We start from the raw sequence: 5,000 nt of genomic DNA, 5'->3' as shown, positions 1-5,000 counted from the left end.
CTACAAGCTGGCTGAAAGGGGCATGTCGTTTGTGTATTGGTGCCTTGCAGCGTCGCTGCCGGAGGCCAGTGTAGATCAGCAAGAACTCAACAACAAAACGTACCGCTCCACAAAAAGACGCTCGTTCGCCCGAACAGGGACTTGAACCCTGGACCCTCAGATTAAAAGTCTGATGCTCTACCGACTGAGCTATCCGGGCTCTTGCTCGAGAAGTGTGCGTGCTGCGTCGGAACGCACAGCAAAATGAATCGTATTGGCGCAGAAAAAAGAGTGTCCTCCAATGCATTGCGTTTCCTTCTTCGAAGATTCAGAATGGCCGTCAAAACGTCTGCTATGTCAAAATATATTTGCAAATTAGTGGGAATGCAGCCTATTAGACTGATGATAATAGTAATTAAAGGAAAATAATGCTAGGAAAAAGAACAAAAACTCACTGCTACTTGTCTGGAAAGCCTCTTCACACGCTTCAATGCTGTTGACTTGCCGCGCTCTTATCGTTATTGTAAACTTGTGTCAAAGGCGCAGTTGTTCGTAGCAAATAGCAAGCCCGCGGCACTCTAGGTAACAGCCAGCGAGTGTACTGACACCTAGCGATTAGAAAATATACACGCACCATATTCTCTCTGAAGCAAGATTCTTCCCACATAAATAGGAGTATTTCGTTTTCAGTCTTTTCTCTAAGGGTTCGAACCTGAGAGCTCGTGCTTTCAAAGAAGGTCCCAGTTTCAATTCACTCGAACATCCAGAGCACATCAAGGGCACGCGCCGTGCACAAAAAGAGTAGTCTGAAAGACGGGGTGAGGACAGGTGGCGACATGGAGCTCAATTTCAATGGCACACAGAAAATCTTGCCGTGACCCGGATTCGAACCGGGGTTGCTGCGGCCACAACGCAGAGTACTAACCACTATACGATCACTGCGAGCTACAGGTCTACCCGACGGGTCCCTGAATACAAAGGGGCCTTGTCATCTTTAGCTTGCAGAGAAAACTGTTTCTTACCAACATAACTCTTTTCAAGGGTAATCCTGTAACAGTGACTCTGGAGAAGAAGTCACTGAAAAGAAAAGGATTCTTTTTTTCCTTTTATAAAGTTTAAGCTAGGCCTCCAGAAGGTTACACACTAAAGCAGGCTCATGCTGTCAACGTAGTCGGCAGGATTCGAACCTGTGCGGGGAGACCCCAATGGATTTCTAGTCCATCGCCTTAACCACTCGGCCACGACTACAAGCTGGCTGAAAGGGGCACGTCGTTTGTGGATTGGTGCCTTGCAGCGTCGCTGCCCGAGGCCAGTGTAGATCAGCAAGAACTCAACAACAAAACGTACCGCTCCACAAAAAGAGGCTCGTTCACCCGAACAGGAACTTGAACTCTGGACCCTCAGATTAAAAGTCTGATGCTCTACCGACTGAGCTATCCGGGCTCTTGCTCGAGAAGCGTGCGTGCTGCGTGGGAACGCACAGCAAAATGAATCGTATTGGCGCAGAAAAAAGAGTGTCCTCCAATGCTTTGTGTTTCCTTCTTCGAAGATTCAGAATGGCCGTCAAAACGTCTGCTATGTCAAAATATATTTGCTAATTAGTGGGAATGCAGCCTAGTAGACTGATGATAATAGTAATTAAAGGAAAATAATGCTAGGAAAAAGAACAAATACTCACTGCTACTTGTCTGGAAAGCCTCTTCACACGCTTCAATGCTGTTGACTTGCCGTGCTCCTATCGTTATTGTAAACTTGTGTCAAAGGCGCAGTTGTTTGTAGCCAGTGGCGCAAAAAGTGGGTATGCGCTATATGCGGCGCATAGGGGCGCCGCATCATGAGGGCGCCAAAGCGATGGTTACATTTTTTTTTTATTTTTTATAAGTTATATACATTTATATAAAATTTATACAAGTTAAATATAAAAAAAGTTATATACATTTTAGAGGACTAACAGGCTAGAGTAGGCGTCGGTGCCCTCATAATATTCCATCATTGAATTTATTTTGACATAGAAGGGTATCGCGAGCGGGCGGGGGCGCGCAAGTGATCGCTGAGGAGCAGCACAGGAGTGCGTTATCGTTGAAACTCGAAAAAGATGAATGAAGCAAAAAAGCGGTCGGGGGCTAAAAATAGAAAAAGAAGGAGGTTAAAGGAGATGGCATGTCAAGGGATGCGACAGCAGCTAAATAAGTGGATGGTGAAATGCAACAGGTATGTGATGTTTGTGCTTGGAGGAGGCTTGCAAATATCCATGTTAACAGACTAACGTTTGCTAACTCTGGGAATGTAGCAGCCAGAGCTAGCTAGTTTAGAATATGCAAAACCGAGGTTGATGAGCTGAAAACTAAAAAATATAAGGTAGCATGTACAATAAATGACAAGAATCTGGAAAACAACTAATGCAATATCTCTGGTTTACCATGGAATCATGCGTAGATTTGCTACCAAGCTTGGAGGCTTGCAAATATTAATGTTAACAGCAAGTGTTTATGCAAAACATAACTTAATGCAAAATAATATTGCTGATATCTACATTTAGATTTTGGTTAAACCTTATGGTACCAATCCCATGCATGACATATCTCAATTTTATTAAAGTAAAATAACAACTGGAAAATATAAGGTAGCATGCACAATAAATGACTAGAAGCTGGAAAACATGACTTATGCAATAAGGCTGGTTTATCATGGAAACAAATAGATTTTGTTTTACCATTCATGTATGTTCATGTTAGCTGTGCTATCAGACATACAAGCTATAGTTACATCTGCTGGGTGACATGGAAGCTGTATTTTGGGTCACATCTCTCTCTCTCTTTAAAGATCTGTGCTATATAATATGTATGATCAAGTGGCAAACAGCAACGAGGCTTTTGTTGACCACTTGGACAAAATCTGTTTCTGTTTTTTTTTTTTTTTGTTCACTGACATAATTTATGTCATCATTGTTGTCATTGTCACAAGTACAGGGATTTGCAAAGAAAAAAAGAACATTTTCTGGGATAAGGAAGATTTGATGGCTGATCATTTTGATACAAATGACAGCTACACACAATATGATTATATATATATATATATATATATATATATATATATATATATATATATATATATATGTGTGTGTGTGTGTATGCATGTGTATATGTGTATGTTTGTAACTGTTTATTCTGTAACTTTTTATTATTTGTTAACATTGTTAATATATATATATATATATATGATATGTGTGTGTGTATTGGGGGGGCGCCAAAATTGTTGCTGCATACCCCTCTAACACTGGGTAGTTGCGCCCCTGTTTGTAGCAAATAGCAAGCCCGCGGCACTCTAGGTAACAGCCAGCGAGTGTACTGACACCTAGCGATTAGATAATATACACGCACCATATTCTCTCTGAAGCAAGATTCTTCCGAAATAAATAGGAGCGTTTCGTTTTCAATCTTTTCTCTAAGGGTTCGAACCTGAGAGCTTGTGCTTTCAAAGAAGGTCCCAGTTTCAATTCACTCGAACATCCAGAGCACATCAAGGGCACGCGCCGTGCACAAAAAGAGAAGTCTGAAGAACGGGGTGAGGAGAGGTGGTGACATGGAGCTCAATTTCAATGGCACCCAGAAAATCTTGCCGTGATCCGGATTCGAACCGGGGTTGCTGCGGCCACAACGCAGAGTACTAACCACTATACGATCACGGCGAACTACTAGTCTACCTGACGTGTCCTTGAATACAATGGGGCCTTGTCATCTTTAGCTTGCAGACAAAACTGTTTCTTACCAACATAACTCTTTTCAAGGGTAATCCTGTAACAGTGACTCTGGAGAAGAAGTCACTGAAAAGAAAAGGATTCTGTTTTTCCTTTTATAAAGTTTAAGCTAGGCCTCCAGAAGGTTACAAACTAAAGCAGGCGCATGCTGTCAACGTAGTCGGTAGGATTCGAACCTGCGCGGGGAGACCCCAATGGATTTCTAGTCCATCGCCTTAACCACTCGGCCACGACTACAAGCTGGCTGAAAGGGGCATGTCGTTTGTGCATTGGTGCCTTGCAGCGTCGCTGCCGGAGGCCAGTGTAGATCAGCAAGAACTCAACAACAAAACGTACCGCTCCACAAAAAGACGCTCGTTCGCCCGAACAGGGACTTGAACCCTGGACCCTCAGATTAAAAGTCTGATGCTCTACCGACTGAGCTATCCGGGCTCTTGCTCGAGAAGTGTGCGTGCTGCGTCGGAACGAACAGCAAAATGAATCGTATTGGCGCAGAAAAAAGAGTGTCCTCCAATGCATTGCGTTTCCTTCTTCGAAGATTCAGAATGGCCGTCAAAACGTCTGCTATGTCAAAATATATTTGCAAATTAGTGGGAATGCAGCCTATTAGACTGATGATAATAGTAATTAAAGGAAAATAATGCTAGGAAAAAGAACAAAAACTCACTGCTACTTGTCTGGAAAGCCTCTTCACACGCTTCAATGCTGTTGACTTGCCGCGCTCTTATCGTTATTGTAAACTTGTGTCAAAGGCGCAGTTGTTCGTAGCAAATAGCAAGCCCGCGGCACTCTAGGTAACAGCCAGCGAGTGTACTGACACCTAGCGATTAGAAAATATACACGCACCATATTCTCTCTGAAGCAAGATTCTTCCCACATAAATAGGAGCATTTCATTTTCAGTCTTCTCTCTAAGGGTTCGAACCTGAGAGCTCGTGCTTTCAAAGAAGGTCCCAGTTTCAATTCACTCGAACATCCAGAGCACATCAAGGGCACGCGCCGTGCACAAAAAGAGTAGTCTGAAGGACGGGTGGCGACATGGAGCTCAATTTCAATGGCACCCAGAAAATCTTGCCGTGACCCGGATTCGAACCGGGGTTGCTGGGGCCACAACGCAGAGTTCTAACCACTATACGTTCACGGCGAACTACCAGTCTACCTGACGTGTCCTTGAATACAAAGGGGCCTTGTCATCTTTAGCTTGCAGACAAAACTGTTTCTTACCAACATAACTCTTTTCAAGGGTAATCCTGTAACAGTGACTC

General features: G+C 43.4%; 5 non-coding genes across 5 annotated transcripts in view; all 5 read right to left on the bottom strand.

Annotated features, from left to right (window-relative positions):
• Positions 1 to 4, bottom strand: part of trnas-aga (transfer RNA serine (anticodon AGA)) — an 82-nt gene extending 78 nt beyond the window's left edge. Inside the window, exon 1 of the tRNA in view lies at positions 1 to 4. This exon is cut by the window's left edge and continues 78 nt beyond it. This is a non-coding gene — a tRNA (tRNA-Ser).
• Positions 5 to 126: 122 nt separating this feature from the next.
• trnak-uuu (transfer RNA lysine (anticodon UUU)) lies at positions 127 to 199 on the bottom strand. The gene has a single exon. It is a non-coding gene; the product is annotated as a tRNA-Lys (tRNA).
• Positions 200 to 1,145: 946 nt separating this feature from the next.
• trnas-aga (transfer RNA serine (anticodon AGA)) lies at positions 1,146 to 1,227 on the bottom strand. Its single transcript has one exon. It is a non-coding gene; the product is annotated as a tRNA-Ser (tRNA).
• Positions 1,228 to 3,891: 2,664 nt separating this feature from the next.
• On the bottom strand, positions 3,892 to 3,973 carry trnas-aga (transfer RNA serine (anticodon AGA)). The gene has a single exon. It is a non-coding gene; the product is annotated as a tRNA-Ser (tRNA).
• A 122-nt stretch (positions 3,974 to 4,095) lies between these two features.
• On the bottom strand, positions 4,096 to 4,168 carry trnak-uuu (transfer RNA lysine (anticodon UUU)). Its single transcript has one exon. It is a non-coding gene; the product is annotated as a tRNA-Lys (tRNA).
• Positions 4,169 to 5,000: the final 832 nt, after the last annotated feature.

The sequence above is a fragment of the Siphateles boraxobius genome, unplaced genomic scaffold (genome assembly GCF_051911475.1).
Source record: "Siphateles boraxobius isolate OS27281-9 unplaced genomic scaffold, OSU_SipBor_1 6, whole genome shotgun sequence".
NCBI classification, from domain to species: domain Eukaryota; kingdom Metazoa; phylum Chordata; class Actinopteri; order Cypriniformes; family Leuciscidae; genus Siphateles; species Siphateles boraxobius.
Note: the sequence above shows the minus strand (reverse complement) of the source record. Positions and strands in the feature narration are given on the sequence as shown.